Here is a 22,920-nt window from a genome sequence, read left to right as displayed (position 1 = left end):
TCATTTTGTTGTACTGATTTTCACAGGTTCATCGTGGCCACCTCAAAAGCGGTGAATATCACCATCAGTCCCTCTTGATGCTTCAGTGAGAAAATTGTGACTATAAACTGAACGGCACACCCTGGTGGCAGCGCAGTTCACCATGAAAGATGAAGTGGCTTTTGAGGGGCTTGAAAAGTTTAAAAGTCTTGAAATTTGGCGCACACCTCTAATGTGATGAGGGATTTCTTTTATATGTTCATTTTCCTTGAACAGTGCAAAATGGCTCCACAGCGCCCCCTACAAAATTTCAAAACAACAGCCCCTGCTCTGTGTTTTATGTATGAGTTTGAAACCTGGCAAGCTTATTGGAGATATCAAGATGTACAAAAAGTCTCTTGGAGCAATATCCCAAATCCAACAGGAAGTCAGCCATTTTAAAATTAATGTGTAAATTTGGCGACATTTTCCCCTCTTTTCAGGCCTCATACTTTGACGAACTCCTCCAAGGGATTTCATTAGATTTACGCGATCTCCTGTGTGTGGAATCTAAAGACCTTTGTGATGTTAAATTGCGAAGCTTTTACGTTCAGGGAAACGGGGTGGTCATGGCGGCACGTGGAGTTTCAATCCTCGCCAAAAGCAGTAATCTGCTGTCACTCAAAAACACAATGTCCAATCTCTCCCAAAGGTCGCAGGCGTGATGAGACTCGAGCTCGGAAATGTTTGTTATGCCATTTGTCAGTAATGGTTAGAGCGCCACCTAGTGGGACGACTATAATAATGGTTGAATGAGATGAAATTTTAGCTGGTGGTTAAATGCATGAATTCCATCAATGTGACATCAGATCGGAAGCGCTGGTTTTAGGTGTTGGGCTTGGCTCGACGCGCGGGGTGCGAGGGGCCTCATATCGCTGCTTGCAGCTTTAATTAGGGCCCGAGCACAAAAGTGCGAAGGCCCTATTGTATCTGCTCTGTTTCTTATTATTATTATTATTATTATTATTATTATATTATTATTATTATTATTATTATTATTATTATTTCGGCAAATGAATCGGCCTTTTGAGGGCCTAAACATGCTCGAAAACTCATGAAATTTTGCAGACTCGTCAGGTCTGGTGAAAATTTACGTATTTTAATGTCCGTGAACATGTCCAGGGAAAATTGGCTCAGTAGCGCCACCTAGAAAAATGAGAAACGCGAGCCCCGAGATGGGTATGACCTACATGTATAAAACTCGGAACACATATCTAACGTTCGGAGACGCACATAAAAGTCTATTATGGCCATGTCCTAAACCCAACAGGAAGTCCGCCATTTGGAAGTGAAGGTGACATTTTGGCTCTAATTTTGCCATTTCCATGCCTCGAACTTTTGCGAACTCCTCATTGGAATTTCATCGTTACAAGCTTCATATTTGGTCAGTCTCAACTACACACCTGGGCCATGTTAAATTGTGGAGCTTTTGAGTTTTCGGGTTACTGTGAGGCCGTGGCGCCACGGCGAATTTCGATGACTCGCCATGAAAATCTTATTGCCTCTCGTTCTGTCATACATTGTCCGACCTTGACCAAAGTGGACACATATGATAAGGCTCCACCCTGAACATATTTCAACTGCCATATTTGACATCAGGGACAGCGCCACCTAGTGGGAACAGGAAATGTCATGTTTTACACTTTGGGGTACAGTATTGTAATGGGTGACATCTGCAGCCTCAAATTTCTCCAGGAAAGCCTTAAGGAGTTGGTCTTGGGTTACAGAGAAACTGTGAGTTTTCGCTGAAGGGTGTGACCCCAGCTGCATGGCGAACATTGAGGTCTCGCCATGAAGAAACAAATTAGTGTAACTCAATGAAATCCAATCTGATCAGTACCAGATTTTACAGGGATGATGTCAGACCCGCCCTGAACAGATTGATATGCCCATTGTCAGGAATACGTAGAGCGCCACCTAGTGGCAACAGGAAATGTCATGTCTTTCATTTTGTTGTACTGATTTTCACAGGTTCATCGTGGCCACCTCAAAAGCGGTGAATATTAACATCAGTCCCTCGTGATGCTTCAGTGAGAAAATTGTGACTTTAAACTGAACGGGCGCACCCTGGTGGCATCGCGGTTCACCATGAAAGATGAAGTGGCTTTTGAGGGGCTTGGAAAGTTTAAAAGTCTTGAAAATTGGCGCACACCTCTAATGTGATGAGGATTTCTTTTATATGTTCATTTTCCTTGAACAGCGCAAAATGGCTCCACAGCGCCCCTACAAAATTTCAAAACAACAGCCCCTGCTCTGTGTTTTATGTATGAGGTTGAAACCTGGCAAGCTTATTGGAGATATCAAGATGTACAAAAAAAGTCTCTTGGAGCAATATCCCAAATCCAACAGGAAGTCAGCCATTTTAAAATCAATGTGTAAATTTGGCGACATTTTCCCTCTTTTCAGGCCTCATACTTTGACGAACTCCTCCAAGGGATTTCATTAGATTTACGCGATCTCCTGTGTGTGGAATCTAAAGACCTTGGTGATGTTAAATGCGAAGCTTTTACGTTCAGGGAAGCGGGGTGGTCATGGCGGCACGTGGAGTTTCAATCACTCGCCAAAAAGCAGTAACCTGCTGTCGCTCAAAAACACAATGTCCAATCTCTCCCAAAGGTCGCAGGCGTGATGAGACTCGAGCTCGGAAATGTTTGTTATGCCATTTGTCAGTAATGGTTAGAGCGCCACCTAGTGGGACGACTATAATAATGGTTGAATGAGATGAAATTTTAGCTGGTGGTTAAATGCATGAATTCCATCAATGTGACATCAGATCGGAAGCGCTGGTTGTACGTGTTGGGCGTGGCTCGACGCTACCGGGGTGCGAGGGGCCCTCATATCGCTGCTTGCAGCTTTAATTATTATTATTAGGGCCCGAGCACTTGAGTCTGAAGGCCCTATTGTATCTGCTCTGTTTATTATTATTATTATTATTATTATTAGGGCCGAGCACCGAGTGCGAAGGCCCCTATTATATCTGCTCCGTTTCTTCTTATTTATTATTATTATTATTCAGGCAAAACAAGGGCCTTTTTGAGGGCTTTAACATGCTCAAAACTCTTGAAATTTTGCACACATGCCAGGTCTGGTGAAAAATTTTGTATTTTATTGGTTTTACTTATGAGCACTGGGAAATGGCTCTAGAGCGCCACCTATGCCTTGTTAAATGCAGCCCTCACGAACACATCGTTTGAGCTACATGTATGAAATCTGGCACACATGTGTATCATGCCAAGACGAACAAAAAAGTCAATGGGCCCATTGACGCAAACCCAACAGGAAGTCCGCCATTTGGAAGTGAAGGTGACATTTTGGCTCTAATTTTGCCATTTCCATGCCTCGAACTTTGCGAACTCCTCCTTGGGGTTTGATTATATAAGCTTCATATTTGGTCAGTGTCAACTACACACCTGGGCCATGTTAAATTGCGGAGCTTTTGAGTTTTCGGGATATGGTGAGCCCGTGGCGCCACGGCGAATTTCGATGACTCGCCATGAAAATATTTTTGCCTCTCATTCTGTCATACATGGTCCGACCTGGACCAAAGAGCACACATATGATAAGGCTCCAGCCCTGAACATATTTCAACTGCCATATTTGACATCAGGGACAGCGCCACCTAGTGGCAACAGGAAATGTCATGTTTTACACTTTGGGGTACAGTATTGTGATCGATGACATCTGCAGCCTCAAATTTCTTCAGGAAAGCCTTAAGGAGTTGGTCTTGGGTTCCAGTGAAAACTGTGACTTTTCGCGAGAGGGTGTGACCCCTGCAGCATGGCGAACTTTGATGTCCTGCCATGAAGAAACAAATTAGTATAACTCAATGAAATCCAGTCTGATCAGATCCAGACTTTACAGGGATGATGTCAGACCTGCCCTTAACAGATTGATGTGCCCATTGTCAGGAATATGCAGAGCGCCACCTAGTGGCAACAGGAAATGTCATGTCTTTCACTTTGTTGTACTGATTTTCACAGGTTCATCGTGGCCACCTCAAAAGCGGTGAATATTTACATGAGTCCCTCGTGATGCTTCAGTGAGAAAATTGTGACTTTAAACTCAACGGCGCACCCTGGTGGCAACGCAGTTCACCATGAACAATGAAGTGGGTTTTGAGGGGCTTGGAAAGTGTAAAAAGTCTTGAAATTTGGCCCACACCCCCAATGTTATGATGGCTTTCTTGTTGTATAATCACTTTCATTGAATAGCGCAAAATGGCTCCACAGCGCCCCTACAAATTTTCAAAACATCAGCCCCTGCTCTGTGTCTCGTGTATGAGTCTGAAACCTGGTAAGCTTATAGGAGATATCAAGATGTACAAAAAGTCTCTTGGAGCAATATCCCAAATCCAACAGGAAGTCAGCCATTTTAAAATTAATGTGTAATTTTTGGCGACATTTTCCCCTCCTTTCAGGCCTCATACTTTGACGAAACTCCTCCAAGGGATTTCATCATACTGAACCAATCTCCAGTGCATGGAATCTAAAGACCGTTGTGATGTTAAATTGCGAAGCTTTTTACGTTCAGGGAAACGGGGTGGTCATGGCGGCACGTGGAGTTTCAATCACTCGCCAAAAAGCAGTAATCTGCTGTCACTCAAAAACACAATGTCCAATCTCTCTCAAAAGTCGCAGGCATGATGAGACTTGAGCTCGGAAATGTTTTTCATGCCATTTGTCAGTAATGGTTAGAGCGCCACCTAGTGGGATGACTATAATCATGATTGAATGAGATGAAATGTTAGCTGGTGGTTAAATGCATGACTTCCATCAATCTGACATCAGATTGGACGTGCTGGTTGTAGGTGTTGGGCGTGGCTCGACGCGCCGGGGGTGCGAGGGCCCTCATAACGCTGCTTGCAGCTTTAATTATTATTATTATTATTATTATTATTATTTTTCATTGAAATGAATTGCCTTTTTGAGGGCTTTAACATGCTCAAAAACTCATGAAATTTTGCACACATGCCAGGTCTGGTGAAAAATTTTGTATTTTAATGGTTTTACATATGAGCACTGGGAAATGGCTCTGTAGCGCCACCTATGCCTTGTTAAATGCAGCCCTACAAACACATCGTTTTAGCTACATGTATGAAATTTGGCACACATGTGTATCATGCCAAGACGAACAAAAAAGTCAGTGGGACCATTGACGCAGACCCAACAGGAAGTCCGCCATTTTGGATTGAAGGTCACATTTTGGCTCTAATTTTGCCATTTCCATGCCTCGAACTTTTGCGAACTCCTCATTGGAATTTCATCGTACAAGCTTCATATTTGGTCAGTGTCAACTACACACCTGGGCCATGTTAAATTGCGGAGCTTTTGAGTTTCCGGGATACGGTGAGGTCGTGGCGCCACGGCGAATTTCGATGACTCGCCATGAAAATCTTATTGCCTCTCGTTCTGTCATACATTGTCCGACCTTGACCAAAGTGGACACATATGATAAGGCTCCACCCCTGAACATATTTCAACTGCCATATTTGACATCAGGGACAGCGCCACCTAGTGGGAACAGGAAATGTCATGTTTTACACTTTGGGGTACAGTATTGTAATGGGTGACATCTGCAGCCTCAAATTTCTCCAGGAAAGCCTTAAGGAGTTGGTCTTGGCTTACAGAGAAAACTGTGAGTTTTCGCTGAAGGGTGTGACCCCAGCAGCATGGCGAACATTGAGGTCTCGCCATGAAGAAACAAATTAGTGTAATTCAATGAAATCCAATCTGATCAGTACCAGATTTTACAGGCATGATGTCAGACCCGCCCTGAAGAGATTGATATGCCCATTGTCAGGAATACGTAGAGCGCCACCTAGTGGCACCAGGAAATGTCATGTCTTTCATTTTGTTGTACTGATTTTCACAGGTTCATCGTGGCCACCTCAAAAGCGGTGAGTATCACCATCAGTCCTTCATGATGCTTCTGTGCGAAAATTGTGACTTTAAACTGAACGGCGCACCCTGGTGGCAACGCGTTCACCATGAAAGATGAAGTGGCTTTTGAGGGGCTTGGAAATTTTAAAAGTCTTGGAATTTGGCCCAAACCTCCAATGTGATGAGTGCTTTGTTGTTATGTGATCATTTTCCTTGAATAGTGCAAAATGGCTCCACAGCGCCCCTACAAAATTTCAAAACATCAGCCCCTGCTCTGTGTTTTATTTATAAGTCTGAAACCTGGTAAGCTTATGGAGGATATCAAGATGTACAAAAAAGTCTCTTGGAGCAATATCCCAAATCCAACAGGAAGTCAGCCATTTTAAAATTAAGGTGTAATTTTAGCCACTTTTTTCGCCTCTTTTCAGGCTCTCATACTTTGACGAACTCCTCCAAGGGATTTCATCAGATTAACCCGATCTCCTGTGTGTGGAATCTAAAGATCTTTGTGATGTTAAATTGCGAAGCTTTTTACGTTCAGGGAAACGGGGTGGCCATGGCGGCACGTGGAGTTTCAATCCCTCGCCAAAAAGCAGTAATCTGCTGTCACTCAAAAACACAATGTCCAATCTCTCCCAAAGTTCGCAGGCGTGATGAGACTCAAGGTCGGAAATGTTTCTTATGCCATTTGTCAGTAATGGTTAGAGCGCCACCTAGTGGGACGACTATAATAATGATTGAATGAGATGAATCGTTAGCTGGTGGTTTTAGGCATGAATTCCATCAATGTGACATCAGATCGGACGTGCTGGTTGTAGGTGTTGGGCGTGGCCCGACGTGCCGGGGTGCGAGGGCCCTCATAACGCTGCTTGCAGCTTTAATTATTATTATTATTATTATTCAGGCAAAACAAGGGCCTTTTTGAGGTCTTTAACATGCTCAAAAACTCATGAAATTTTGCACACATGCCAGGTCTGGTGAAAAATTTTGTATTTTAATGGTTTTACATATGAGCCCTGGGAAATGGCTCTGTAGCGCCACCTATGCCTTGTTAAATGCAGCCCTACGAACACATCGTTTGAGCTACATGTATGAAATCTGGCACACATGTGTATCATCCCAAGACGAACAAAAAAGTCTGTGGGCCCATTGACGCAAACCCAACAGGAAGTCCGCCATTTGGACGTGAATATGACATTTTGGCTCTAATTTTGCCATTTCCATGCCTCGAACTTTTTCGAACTCCTCCTTGGGATTTGGTCGTATAAACTTCATCTTTGGTCAGTGTCATCTACACACCTGGGCCATGTTAAATTGCGGAGCTTTTGAGTTTTCGCGATATTGTGAGGCCGTGGCGCCACGGCGAATTTCGATGACTCGCCATGAAAATCTTATTGTCTCTCATTCCCTCATACATGGTCCAACCTGGACCAAAGAGCACACATATGATAAGGCTCCACCCCTGAACATATTTCAACTGCCATATTTGACACCAGGGAGAGCGCCACCTAGTGGGAACAGGAAATGTCATGTTTTACACTTTGGGGTACAGTATTGTTATGGTTGACATCTGCAGCCTCAAATTTCTCCAGGAAAGCCTTAAGCAGTTGGTCTTGGTTTACAGTGAAAACTGTGAATTTTCGCAAAAGGGTGTGACCCCAGCAGCATGGCGAACATTGATGTCTCGCCATGAAGAAACAAATGAGTATAACTCAATGAAATCCAGTCTGATCAGTACCAAACTTTACAGGCATGATGTCAGACCCGCCCTGAACAGATTGATGTGCCCATTGTCATTAATACGCAGAGCGCCACCTAGTGGCAACAGGAAATGTCATGTCTTTCACTTTGTTGTACTGATTTTCACAGGTTCATCGTGGCCACCTCAAAAGCGGTGAATATTAACATCAGTCCCTCGTGATGCTTCAGTGTGAAAATTGTGACGTTAAACTGAACGGCGCACCCTGGTGGCAACGCAGTTCACCATGAAAGATGAAGCGGATTTTGAGGGGCTTGCAAAGTTTAATATGTCTTGAAATTTGGCGCACACCTCCAATGTGATGAGCGCTTTCTTGTTATTTTACCATTTTCATTGAATAGCGCAAAATGGCTCCACAGCGCCCCCTACAAAATTTCAAAACAACAGCCCCTGCTCTGTGTTTTATGTATGAGTCTGAATCTTGGTAAGCTTATGGAAGATATCAAGATGTACAAAAAAGTCTCTTGGAGCAATATCCCAAATCCAACAGGAAGTCAGCCATTTTAAAATTAAGGTGTAATTTTGGCGACATTTTCCCTTCTTTTGAGGCACCGTTCTTTGACGAACTCCTCCAAGGGATTTCATCATATTGCCGCGATCTCCTGTGTGTGGAATCTAAAGACCTTTGTGATGTTAAATTGCGAAGCTTTTTACGTTCAGGGAAACGGGGTGGTCATGGCGGCACGTGGATTTTCAATCACTCGCCAAAAAGCAGTAATCTGCTGTCACTCAAAAACACAATGTCCAATCTCTCTCAAAAGTCGCAGGTATTATTAGACTTGAGCTCGGAATTTTTTTTTCATGCCATTTGTCAGTAATGGTTAGAGCGCCACCTAGTGGGACGACTATAATGAATTCCATCAATCTGACATCAGATCGGACATGCTGGTTGTAGGAGTTGGGCGTGGCTCGACGCGCTGGGGGTGCGAAGGCTCTCATAACACTGCTTGCAGCTTTAATCTAGTCTTGTAATTCAAACACAGTCTTGTGCTTCAACTGTCCTATTGTGGATGTTCTGCAGTCCTCACCAACTCTATCATATTTCGTGTTTAAGAGTTGGATCTCTTTCCTGGTTTGGAGAAAATCCTTTGGCCTTCTTATTGAGTGTTATTTTGTAGGGTGAAGCTGTTTTGACTGTCACTATTACGTGTCTCAGTTTACAATTCTTCTAAACCTGGATATCTATGGCTTCACATTAAAACATATTGTATGTTCTGTCCCCTTCATGTCTTCTCTGTGTTTTGTTTTCAGCTGTGTCCGTCATTTTAACTGGATCTGGATCGACTCGATGTTCTGGCAGAGTTGAAGTTTATCACAATAACAGCTGGGGAACAGTCTGTGATGATGGCTGGGGCTTAAATGATGCTGAGGTGGTTTGCAGACAGTTAAACTGTGGGTCGGCACTAGAGGCTCCTCGATCAGCTCACTTTGGTGCAGGAACTGGAAAGATTTGGCTTGATCATGTGACCTGTTCAGGAAATGAAAGTTCTCTAACTGAGTGTCAACACAGTGGATTTGGATCAAACACATGTGAACATGGTCAGGATGCTGCTGTCATCTGTTCAGGTGAGAAAACTTTTAGATAGAGATGATATTGCAAATTAGTCTGTTGTTCCGTGTATTGCATGAAATGCATACAATTAAAAAAAAGAATCTGTTAAAGTAATTTTCATATATTTTGGCTGATAGATCTGATCAGATTGGCTGGGTCTGGATCAACTCGATGTTCTGGAAGAGTTGAAATCTTTCACAATAACATCTGGGGAACAGTCTCTGATTACAACTGGAACTTAAATGATGCTGAGGTGGTTTGCAGACAGTTAAAATGTGGGACGGCACTAAAGAATCCCGAATTTGATCACTTTGGTGCAGCAACTGGACAGATTTGGCTCAGTGATGTGACGTGTTCAGGAAATGAAAGTTCTCTAACTGAATGTCGACACTCAGGATGGGGAAACAACTACAATAGACATTATTATGATGTTGGTGTCATCTGTTCAGGTGACAAACTGTAGATATGGAGCAAAGTGAATGTCAATGTGTTTTTCTGTGTCATCATTGCCCTTTACTTTCTTTAACGGATATATAATAAAATATATTTTGTGTTATGTCTTTTGCCTAAAAGGTATGATCAGATTAGCTGGATCAACTCGATGTTCTGGCAGAGTTGAAGTTTATCACAATAACAGCTGGGGAACAGTCTGTGATGATGGCTGGGACTTAAATGATGCTGAGGTGGTTTGCAGAGAGTTAAACTGTGGGTCTGCACTGAAAGTTCCTACATCAGCTCACTTTGGTGCAGGAACTGGAAAGATTTGGCTTGATCATGTGACCTGTTCAGGAAATGAAAGTTCTCTAACTGAGTGTCAACACAGTGGATTTGGATCAAACACATGTGAACGTGGTCAGGATGCTGCTGTCATCTGTTCAGGTGAGAGAGACGTTGGATCATCTAATGAATGTGTAACATGGTGATTCTAGTTTCCTGTTTTACAGCTTTGTCATCCACTCATTGGTTTGTTTTTTACTGAAATTCAATGTGAGCAGTCAAATTGAGATGTGCAGTAACCACACTGTGGAGTATTTCAGAGTGAAATGTTGCATTTTTCTTTGTAAATGCAGCTCTGATCCACAGAGAAATACAGTTCTTAAAAACAAACATACAAGTTCATAGATATCCTTTTAATAGCCTTGAAGGAAAAGTGTAATACTCTAAAATGCATGTTTATGAGAGGGACATGGCAGATATCTTCATAGAGGGGGGAGTCAGCCACACATCTGTATGTGTGTGTTTTAGGGAGACCGTGTTCTTGAAATGTTGTATAAAGTCTGCAAGTTGAAGTTTTGTTAGTTATTTTCTAGTCTTGTAATTCGAACACAGTCTTGTGCTTCAACTGTCCTATTGTGGATGTTCTGCAGTCCTCACCAACTCTATCATATTTCGTGTTTAAGAGTTGGATCTCTTTCCTGGTTTGGAGAAAATCCTTTGGCCTTCTTATTGAGTGTTATTTTGTAGGGTGAAGCTGTTTTGACTGTCACTATTACGTGTCTCAGTTTACAATTTTTCTTAACCTGGATATCTATGGGTTTGTAAGGAGTAAATATTTAAACAAGACATTCTTCAGGCGAAATAAAGACACTCAAGACAGTTTAGATGGTAACAACGTGCGCACGCTGGGTGAGCGCTGCTGTCTCAGGCTCACAACCAGCGTATGCGGCAGTTCTTTATTTATAGCGTTTCAGAGTATGTGTGTGTGTGAAGTTTATGATCTCAGAGTGTGTGTGTGTGATTCTGAAGAATGGGCCCCTTTTGTATTTGGGAGTGTATAGATAAGAACGTCCTGCTCTCCCTTCCTGGGAGTGAAACGGCTCGTAGAGAACCAGGTGCAGAGGAAACATACTGGGTGAATCATATCTGAGAACACTATGCTTTTGTCTTTCATTTAAGCTTCACTTCAGCGAAACAGTAAAACCATAAAATACGATTAAATGGAAAGAATAAATGAGTAAACAACTATTAACACTAAAATTAAAGATAAACTTTCAATAACGTACAAATGGCAGTGGGAATAATACTTGAAACATTTGAAAATCTCTTAACATATCCCTCCTGTTGTTAATTTGTTTTTACACATTTTAACTTTTATCAGCATACAGTCTCTTGACAGTGCATTTTTAACTGTTGCTTCATTATTAACAGGAGTGTCTTTATCCTTTTAGTTACAGGTTATTTCTTCATCTTCGTCGTCGGTGTTTGAGTCAGTGTCGGCGTGCTCCAGCAGTGTCATAATTTCTTTTTTGCCGACAGGGTCCGGTGTAATAGCTGTGGCTATCAGTCTGTTGATCATGGATCTTATGCAGGGAATACAACAACAGCCACATAGGGTCAATATGGCTGCAAAACAGCTATTGACACTAGGATTGATGACACTAGGCTGCGGTACTTTCCAAACATGTCCATCCAGCTGTCCCACATGGAAGTGTCCACTCCAGAATGTTCTTTCATTCTCTCATTCAGGGTCTTCAGTCTTTCCAGGGCTCTGGTCAGACTGCCGTCAGCTGCAGTGTTGTTAGGTATGAAGGTGCAGCATTGTTCTCCACTTCTTTGTTTCTCGTTGCGCTCTGCGCGTTCTTCTGGGCATAGGCTGCAGCTTAAAAATGGTTCCCCTTTCAGGACACGTCACATTTGGAGCCTGCCGGTAAATCCTCGGGCAGTGTGGGTCACATGGGCTGCTGGTGCAGGCCGTGTTCATGCCTACCAGGGCCAGTGATAAGAATACTGTGAACACGAGCATGGAACACATCGTTGTGACAGTGGTCAGTTGGCATCCTCTTGTCCAGCATCGGCGTCGTCTGTGCGGTTTCTCACCCTCAGGGGCATCCTGGTTTGCATTTAGTATTTCCATCTCCATCAGGTCTCCCTCTGTGAGCGTTTCTCCTCTTCTCGACCGTGGACACACCCTTGGCCTCCAATGAGTAGACACCCAGCAAGAGGAGCGAGTGTCTCAGTGTTGCCACTGATAGCCCTTCTCCCACCGAGTGAACACCAGAGGTTAGAGCGGTCTGCAGTCTAGACTTTACTGCTCACTTTTCTATTCGGGAGATTGTGGTTCTTGGATTGGTTCAACCCTTTTTCAACCTGCAAGAAACTGGAAGAGAATCACTCGGCAGTTGATTGTTCAAAACTATTTCTCTGTTTTCCAGCAACTCTGTCATCCACTCTGCTAGAGTTGTTTCTCTTATTGACTTGTTTGAAATTTAATGTATAGAAGTGTCTTTAACTAGTGTTTTTAACTAATTAGACTCCCTCCTGTTGACGCATGAACAACTTCATGTGTCACAAGAGCTACTGTTTTTGTATAAAGACTTGGTTGTAACGGTTTCCCATCACATATGATCAGATCATCCTGTAGAATTGCTCCGCACCTCAACCATTTCTTTCGCTCTAGTAATGGCACAAATGTGTGGTTCATTTCTCAAGATATCCAGTGGAATTTGCATAGAGGTGTTGTCACCATAAGTGCGTCTACTGTTTGTACTGCTACTGATTTTGCTGCTTGGTCTGCAAAATTGTCGCCCTCTGTCATGCCATATTTTCAAAATGGCGTACTGCAGATCAAATTCATCATTGATAAGTCAAACCAACGAAAAAAACAAAACTAGAAGTTAAAAAAAAAAAAAAAAAAAAAAAAAAATATTCTTTCGTTAACAGAAATAAAAATAAAAACAAAAGTAAAACTATCTAAAACTGCAATGAGTGGTCACAAAATTAACTGATTTTGTAGCAAAAATGTGTTTAGTTTTAAAATCTTAAGTCAAAACTAAAGAAAAATAAAACTAATGAAAATTGCAAAACTATTAAAACAGTTAGAGTAAACATATTGGCTGTCTCTGTGTCTCTCTGTCTGTCTGCGTCTTGACACAGTCAGCTCCTTTGTATGGGCATGTAGTTCCTGTTACACGTTTTCCTGTTACAGACACATTTCCCGTTTCTCCAGAGTAATCGAACTCTTTGTTGAATTTAACTGTTTTCATCTAGTCTGCACTTCCACCTAAATGTAAGTAGAAAGGTTATATCCAAGTTACTGAATGCTATTTTATAGATGCAGTAAGGAGAACAGAGCACATTCCACGGGAGCTTCACTCCCATCTCTGGTGGAGGCAGAAAAATAGGGAGCCAAGGTCATAACTCAGGCTCATTAAGAGTCAGAAAGAATGTGAATGCTTAGTCTTGTGGCTATCGCGCATTGTATATAGCTTCTTTTCTTTGTTTAGTAGCTTTCTGCCTTCACCTAAGGGTGTACCCTAAGTATGTGACTCAGGTTTCCATAATCGGAGTTTATTTAAAGATAAATAAGATGATCCATTCATTGCTCGCAGATCATGCACTAGACGTATGTTGCAGTATTTAGCTTTCTTCAACACTTAAACAAAATATCACTTCTTATCCATTACCATTCTCTCGTATTAAAAAACAAACAAACAAACAACAACAAACTAAGTTTAACTTTTCTGCTTTGTCACTTAAAACAAAGCATCGCTCTCAACCCAGCTCTCAGCTGGCTCTGAAATTATCATCATCAAGCATGAAGTTGCATGAAGAGAGCTGTTTCAGAAGTCACAGCATGGGGCACTTTGATGATTAAAGTGTGTCCTAAAACAATGTCAGCTGACCTTTTACTGCCTCTGCTGCAGCTACACCGGCCTGCACACAACAGAGTCTAATTTGCAGAAGTAAAATGCAAGCAGACGTTGTTTTTCTCCAAATGCCTGTGTTAAAACAGCTTTCATGTAACCTGCACTTCCATCTACATGCAAGTAGAAAGGCTATTTCCAAGTTACTGAATGCTTCTTCTTCCTTTTTTCTCTGTAGATACAGCACTACATATTTTCTTAAGGCATTTTGGACAATTTCTATTCCGTTTTAAAATAATTCATATATCTCATACATGTTACATATGTCAAACTTCTAAGTTGGGAAAAACTTTGCATTGCTTACAGCTCGTAGCTCACAGCTCTAAAACTAGGCATCAGTAAATCATGTGCCTAATCATTTCGTGTCACTGTGATCCTCAAGTATGATCACAGATTTGTTTTTCAAACCAACAAAACAAACAAACAAAAAACAAGTTGCTGATGGCATGAAGGCCTTACACACGAGTTGGGACACAAAAAGAAAAAGAACTGCTGTCAGAAACAAAGCAGAAGTGTGAGAGAAAAAACTGAGATCACAGACTGCTGCATGTGTGAGCTTTTAATATCATGCAGCTTCTGCTCTGAAAAACAAAAAATTAATACAAAATAAAAAGTGTGTACCTTGCTCATTAGCTTGGTAGTATAGGTTTGCTCTTCATCTTAACAAAATCTCATCTAGGATGACAGGTTTACAAGCGGGTCAAGTGTCTCTATGCACTTAATTAGTTTACATATTTTCTTTATTTTCTTCATCTCATATGTCATTATACTGAATTTGAGCAAACCTTAAGCTTGATACAGATTACTTTTAACAATTATCCACCTCACATCACAACTGACTGAGGTGCCTCTTCATATTTAATATTATTTCATTATTAATGTTATTATCTTTTTATATAACAGCAATAGTATATTACAATATTTTATTTGTGTCCACCAAGGGCTGAGGGTGAGCTGCAGTCTCACCCTTTCCCAAGCTGGAGACATTTCCCTTGGCTGAACAATGACACAGCCTTAATATGCCTTATGCATCTCTCTTTTTTTTATTTGATATATTTTGTGTGAATTATCTGGTTTCACGCATTCTATTCATTCAGCTTGGTTGTCTTCCCAATTTTATTTCATTGCTTTAATTTAAGTTAACCTTAATTTAACCTTTTGTTTATTCCACTTCATTCCTCTTTCCATGCTTTAAAACATTACACCTCTTGTGTACGCTTTGTTTTCTTTTTAGCATCCTTTTCAGTATTTATTTCTGCTTGGAGGGTTTCTTATAATTTAGTTACTGCATTTTCCCTCCCACGTGGGACATTTAGGTTTTTTAGGATTTCTCCATCTGTTTGCGCTTATTTGTCCTGCACCGGGCATTTCTTTTCTAACCATAGTTCATCTGCAGTCAATTCAGGCTTTGCGGTTTATTTCCCATTTTTGGGCTTAGAGTTATCAATAATATTTTATTGTAAATTGCTTATAATTTTATTTTTATTTATTGTATTTGGAAACACCTTGTTTTGCTTTTATGTATTAATACTGCCAACATACACTCTGTGTGACCTTCGCTGATATTAGAGTCGGGGGAGGTTATTAAGGCAGCCTTCTACCCTGGTCTAGACCCAGGGCGGCCTTAATTTTATGCGTTGAAGCGCAACCTTTGACCCCTTCTCACCAGTACATCGGTCAACACAGGAAACAGTAAGAGTGGTGCAGAAACCTGTTGTTTCTATTCAAAAGGTCACTCACTCCTCAACAACACACAAACTTCACACGCGGTACTACAATCCTATTTTAGTTGACACGTTCTTTATTTTCATTCACTCGTGAGAGTGAGATCCCTTTATTTTCATTCACTCGTGAGAGTGAGATCCCTTTATTTTCATTCACTCGTGAGAGTGAGATCCTTTATTTTCATTCACTCGTGAGAGTGAGATCCCTTTATTTTCATTCACTCGTGAGAGTGAGATCCCTTTATTTTCATTCACTCGTGAGAGTGAGATCCCTTTATTTTCATTCACTCGTGAGAGTGAGATCCCTTTATTTTCATTCACTCGTAAGAGTGAGATCCCTTTATTTTCATTCACTCGTAAGAGTGAGATCCCTTTATTTTCATTCACTCGTGAGAGTGAGATCCCTTTATTTTCATTCACTCGTGAGAGTGAGATCCCTTTATTTTCATTCACTCGTGAGAGTGAGATCCCTTTATTTTCATTCACTCGTGAGAGTGAGATCCCTTTATTTTCATTCACTCGTGAGAGTGAGATCCCTGACTTCCAACCTTTTAAACTGCGGAGTGACCCCACACAGGACCGTCAAACTCCGTCTTACAGGCGAGTCCTTTCACTCATAAGAGTGAGATCCCTGACTTCCAGTCCTTAAAGGACGAGTCTTTTAAGTACCGTGTCAATCTAAAAACCGATTTTAGCCGCAATGTGTTCTTGAGTGTTTATATTCACCTGCTTCGGATGAAAATGCCGGTCAGAGAGAATCCTCCTCGCTCCCTGGGATCGTGGACCTCTTGCTAAAAACGCTGGCCAACGGCGAATTCACGTAGTTGGTCTTTACTGTTTCACAAGAAACAGGCTGTCGCGACAGACTTTGCAGCGTGGGTTCACGAATCCAGGAAACGACGAGGTCACTCTGTTGGCTCGAAGGACCAAATAAATGTAAGGAGTAAATATTTAAACAAGACATTCTTCAGGCGAAATAAAGACACTCAAGACAGTTTAGATGGTAACAACGTGCGCACGCTGGGTGAGCGCTGCTGTCTCAGGCTCACAACCAGCGTATGCGGCAGTTCTTTATTTATAGCGTTTCAGTATGTGTGTGTGTGTGTGAAGTTTATGATCTCAGAGTGTGTGTGTGTGATTCTGAAGAATGGGCCCCTCTTTGTATTTGGGAGTGTATAGATAAGAACGTCCTGCTCTCCCCTTCCTGGGAGTGAAACGGCTCGTAGAGAACCAGGTGCAGAGGAAACATACTGGGTGAATCATATCTGAGAACACTATGCTTTTGTCTTTCATTTAAGCTTCACTTCAGCGAAACAGTAAAACCATAAAATACGATTAAATGGAAAGAATAAATGGGTAAACAACTATTAACACTAAAATTAAAGATAAACTTTCAATAACGTACAAATGGCAGTGGGAATAATACTTGAAACATTTGAAAATCTCTTAACAGGCTTCACATTAAAAAATATTGTATGTTCTGTCCCCTTCATGTCTTCTCTGTCTTTTGTTTTCAGCTGTGTCCGTCATTTTAACTGGATCTGGATCAACTCGATGTTCTGGCAGAGTTGAAGTTTATCACAATAACACCTGGGGAACAGTCTGTGATGATGGCTGGGGCTTAAATGATGCTGAGGTGGTTTGCAGACAGTTAAACTGTGGGTCGGCACTAGAGGCTCCTCGATCAGCTCACTTTGGTGCAGGAACTGGACAGATTTGGCTTGATCATGTGACCTGTTCAGGAAATGAAAGTTCTCTAACTGAGTGTCAACACAGTGGATTTGGATCAAACACATGTGAACATGGTCAGGATGCTGCTGTCATCTGTTCAGGTGAGAAAACTTTTAGATAGAGATGATATTGCAAATTAGTCTGTTGTTCCGTGTACTGCATGAAATGCATACAATTAAAAAAAAGAATCTGTTAAAGTAATTTTCATATATTTTGGCTGATAGATCTGATCAGATTGGCTGGGTCTGGATCAACTCGATGTTCTGGAAGAGTTGAAATCTTTCACAATAACAGCTGGGGAACAGTCTCTGATTACAACTGGAACTTAAATGATGCTGAGGTGGTTTGCAGACAGTTAAAGTGTGGGACGGCACTAAAGAATCCCCAATTTGGTCACTTTGGTGCAGCAACTGGACAGATTTGGCTCAGTGCTGTGACGTGTTCAGGAAATGAAGGTTCTCTAACTGAATGTCAACACTCAGGATGGGGAAACAACTACAATGGACATTATTATGATGTTGGTGTCATCTGTTCAGGTGACAAACTGTAGATATGGAGCAAAGTGAATGTCAATGTGTTTTTCTGTGTTATTGCTCCTTTACTTTCTTTAACGGATATATAAAAAAATATATTTTGTGTTATGTCTTTTGCCTAAAAGGTATGATCAGATTAGCTGGATCAACTCGATGTTCTGGCAGAGTTGAAGTTCATCACAATAACAGCTGGGGAACAGTCTGTGATGATGGCTGGGACTTAAATGATGCTGAGGTGGTTTGCAGAGAGTTAAACTGTGGGTCGGCACTGAAAGTTCCTACATCAGCTCACTTTGGTGCAGGAACTGGAAAGATTTGGCTTGATCATGTGACCTGTTCAGGAAATGAAAGTTCTCTAACTGAGTGTCAACACAGTGGATTTGGATCAAACACATGTGAACGTGGTCAGGATGCTGCTGTCATCTGTTCAGGTGAGAGAGACGTTGGATCATCTAATGAATGTGTAACATGGTGATTCTAGTTTCCTGTTTTACAGCTTTGTCATCCACTCATTGGTTTGTTTTTACTGAAATTCAATGTGAGCAGTCAAATTGAGATGTGCAGTAACCACACTGTGGAGTATTTCAGAGTGAAATGTTGCATTTTCTTTGTAAATGCAGCTCTGATCCACAGAGAAATACAGTTCTTAAAAACAAACATACAAGTTCACAGATATCCTTTTAATAGCCTTGAAGGAAAAGTGTAATACTCTAAAATGCATGTTTATGAGAGGGACATGGCAGATATCTTCATAGAGGGGGAGTCAGCCACACATCTGTATGTGTGTGTTTTAGGAGACCGTGTTCTTGAAATGTTGTATAAAGTCTGCAAGTTGAAGTTTTGTTAGTTATTTTCTAGTCTTGTAATTCGAACACAGTCTTGTGCTTCAACTGTCCTATTGTGGATGTTCTGCAGTCCTCACCAACTCTATCATATTTCGTGTTTAAGAGTTGGATCTCTTTCCTGGTTTGGAGAAAATCCTTTGGCCTTCTTATTGAGTGTTATTTTGTAGGGTGAAGCTGTTTTGACTGTCACTATTACGTGTCTCAGTTTACAATTCTTCTAAACCTGGATATCTATGGCTTCACATTAAAAAAGATTGTATGTTCCGTCCCCTTCATGTCTTCTCTGTGTTCTGTTTTCAGCTGTGTCCGTCATTTTAACTGGATCTGGATTGACTCGATGTTCTGGCAGAGTTGAAGTTTATCACAATAACAGCTGGGGAACAGTCTGTGATGATGGCTGGGGCTTAAATGATGCTGAGGTGGTTTGCAGACAGTTAAACTGTGGGTCGGCACTAGAGGCCTCGATCAGCTCACTTTGGTGCAGGAACTGGACAGATTTGGCTTGATCATGTGACCTGTTCAGGAAATGAAAGTTCTCTAACTGAGTGTCAACACAGTGGATTTGGATCAAACACATGTGAACATGGTCAGGATGCTGCTGTCATCTGTTCAGGTGAGAAAACTTTTAGATAGAGATGATATTGCAAATTAGTCTGTTGTTCCGTGTACTGCATGAAATGCATACAATTAAAAAAAAGAATCTGTTAAAGTAATTTTCAGATATTTTGGCTGATAGATCTGATCAGATTGGCTGGGTCTGGATCAACTCGATGTTCTGGAAGAGTTGAAATCTTTCACAGTAACATCTGGGGAACAGTCTCTGATTACAACTGGAACTTAAATGATGCTGAGGTGGTTTGCAGACAGTTAAAATGTGGGACGGCACTAAAGAATCCCGAATTTGGTCACTTTGGTGCAGCAACTGGACAGATTTGGCTCAGGGATGTGACGTGTTCAGGAAATGAAAGTTCTCTAACTCAATGTCGACACTCAGGATGGGGAAACAGCTACTATTTACATTATTATGATGTTGGTGTCATCTGTTCAGGTGACAAACTGTAGATATGGAGCAAAGTGAATGTCAATGTGTTTTTCTGTGTCATTGCTCCTTTACTTTCTTTAACGGATATATAATAAAATATATTTTGTGTTATGTTTTTTGCCTAAAAGGTATGATCAGATTAGCTGGATCAACTCGATGTTCTGGCAGAGTTGAAGTTTATCACAATAACAGCTGGGGAACAGTCTGTGATGATGGCTGGGGCTTAAATGATGCTGAGGTGGTTTGCAGACAGATAAACTGTGGGTCGGCACTGGAGGCTCCTCGATCAGCTCACTTTGGTGCAGGAACTGGACAGATTTGGCTTGATCATGTGACCTGTTCAGGAAATGAAAGTTCTCTAACTGAGTGTCAACACAGTGGATTTGGATCAAACACATGTGAACATGGTCAGGATGCTGCTGTCATCTGTTCAGGTGAGAAAACTGTTAGATAGAGATGATATTGCAAATTAGTCTATTGTTCCGTGTACTGCATGAAATGCATACAATTTAAAAAAAAAAAAATGTTAAAGTAATTTTCATATATTTTGGCTGATAGATCTGATCAGATTGGCTGGGTCTGGATCAACTCGATGTTCTGGAAGAGTTGAAATCTTTCACAATAACATCTGGGGAACAGTCTCTGATTACAACTGGAACTTAAATGATGCTGAGGTGGTTTGCAGACAGTTAAAATGTGGGACGGCACTAAAGAATCCCCAATTTGGTCACTTTGGTGAAGCAACTGGACAGATTTGGCTCAGTGCTGTGACGTGTTCAGGAAATGAAGGTTCTCTAACTGAATGTCAACACTCAGGATGGGGAAACAACTACAATAGACATTATTATGATGTTGGTGTCATCTGTTCAGGTGACAAACTGTAGATATGGAGCAAAGTGAATGTCAATGTGTTTTCTGTGTCATTGCTCCTTTACTTTCTTTAACGGATATATAATAAAATATATTTTGTGTTATGTCTTTTGCCTAAAAGGTATGATCAGATTAGCTGGATCAACTCGATGTTCTGGCAGGGTTGAAGTTTATCACAATAACAGCTGGGGAACAGTCTGTGATGATGGCTGGGACTTAATTGATGCTGAGGTGGTTTGCAGAGAGTTCAACTGTGGGTCGGCACTGAAAGTTCCTACATCAGCTCACTTTGGTGCAGGAACTGGACAGATTTGGCTTGATCATGTGACCTGTTCAGGAAATGAAAGTTCTCTAACTGAGTGTCAACACAGTGGATTTGGATCAAACACATGTGAACATGGTCAGGATGCTGCTGTCATCTGTTCAGGTGAGAGAGACGTTGGATCATCTAATGAATGTGTAACTTGGTGATTCTAGTTTCCTGTTTTACAGCTTTGTCATCCACTCATTGGTTTGTTTTTTACTGAAATTCAATGTGAGCAGTCAAATTGAGATGTGCAGTAACCACACTGTGGAGTATTTCAGAGTGAAATGTTGCATTTTTCTTTGTAAATGCAGCTCTGATCCACAGAGAAATACAGTTCTTAAAAAACAAACATACAAGTTCACAGATATCCTTTTAATAGCCTTGAAGGAAAAGTGTAATACTCTAAAATGCATATTTATGAGAGGGACATGGCAGATATCTTCATAGAGGGGGGAGTCAGCCACACATCTGTATGTGTGTGTTTTAGGGAGACCGTGTTCTTGAAATGTTGTATAAAGTCTGCAAGTTGAAGTTTTGTTAGTTATTTTCTAGTCTTGTTAGTCGAACACAGTCTTGTGCTTCAACTGTCCTATTGTGGATGTTCTGCAGTCCTCACCAACTCTATCATATTTCGTGTTTAAGAGTTGGATCTCTTTCCTGGTTTGGAGAAAATCCTTTGGCCTTCTTATTGAGTGTTATTTTGTAGGGTGAAGCTGTTTTGACTGTCACTATTACGTGTCTCAGTTTACAATTCTTCTAAACCTGGATATCTATGGCTTCACATTAAAAAATATTGTATGTTCCGTCCCCTTCATGTCTTCTCTGTGTTCTGTTTTCAGCTGTGTCCGTCATTTTAACTGGATCTGGATCGACTCGATGTTCTGGCAGAGTTGAAGTTTATCACAATAACAGCTGGGGAACAGTCTGTGATGATGGCTGGGGCTTAAATGATGCTGAGGTGGTTTGCAGACAGTTAAACTGTGGGTCGGCACTAGAGGCTCCTCGATCAGCTCACTTTGGTGCAGGAACTGGACAGATTTGGCTTGATCATGTGACCTGTTCAGGAAATGAAAGTTCTCTAACTGAGTGTCAACACAGTGGATTTGGATCAAACACATGTGAACATGGTCAGGATGCTGCTGTCATCTGTTCAGGTGAGAAAACTTTTAGATAGAGATGATATTGCAAATTAGTCTGTTGTTCCGTGTACTGCATGAAATGCATACAATTTGAAAAAAAGAATCTGTTAAAGTAATTTTCATATATTTTGGCTGATAGATCTGATCAGATTGGCTGGGTCTGGATCAACTCGATGTTCTGGAAGAGTTGAAATCTTTCACAATAACATCTGGGGAACAGTCTCTGATTACAACTGGAACTTAAATGATGCTGAGGTGGTTTGCAGACAGTTAAAATGTGGGACGGCACTAAAGAATCCCCAATTTGGTCACTTTGGTGAAGCAACTGGACAGATTTGGCTCAGTGCTGTGACGTGTTCAGGAAATGAAAGTTCTCTAACTGAATGTCAACACTCAGGATGGGGAAACAACTACAATAGACATTATTATGATGTTGGTGTCATCTGTTCAGGTGACAAACTGTAGATATGGAGCAAAGTGAATGTCAATGTGTTTTTCTGTGTCATTGCTCCTTTACTTTCTTTAACGGATATATAATAAAATATATTTTGTGTTATGTCTTTTGCCTAAAAGGTATGATCAGATTAGCTGGATCAACTCGATGTTCTGGCAGGGTTGAAGTTTATCACAATAACAGCTGGGGAACAGTCTGTGATGATGGCTGGGACTTAAATGATGCTGAGGTGGTTTGCAGAGAGTTCAACTGTGGGTCGGCACTGGAAGTTCCTACATCAGCTCACTTTGGTGCAGGAACTGGAAAGATTTGGCTTGATCATGTGACCTGTTCAGGAAATGAAAGTTCTCTAACTGAGTGTCAACACAGTGGATTTGGATCAAACACATGTGAACGTGGTCAGGATGCTGCTGTCATCTGTTCA

The 22,920-nt window shown here is 41.3% G+C and overlaps 1 pseudogene; it reads left to right on the top strand.

The window, feature by feature from the left end:
* The first annotated feature begins 11,609 nt into the window (after nucleotides 1–11,609).
* Nucleotides 11,610–19,746, top strand: LOC120433722 (annotated as a pseudogene).
* Nucleotides 19,747–22,920: the final 3,174 nt, after the last annotated feature.

Source organism: Oreochromis aureus, linkage group 3 (genome assembly GCF_013358895.1).
Source record: "Oreochromis aureus strain Israel breed Guangdong linkage group 3, ZZ_aureus, whole genome shotgun sequence".
Taxonomy (NCBI): domain Eukaryota; kingdom Metazoa; phylum Chordata; class Actinopteri; order Cichliformes; family Cichlidae; genus Oreochromis; species Oreochromis aureus.
This window is presented reverse-complemented; position numbering and strand designations above follow the sequence as displayed.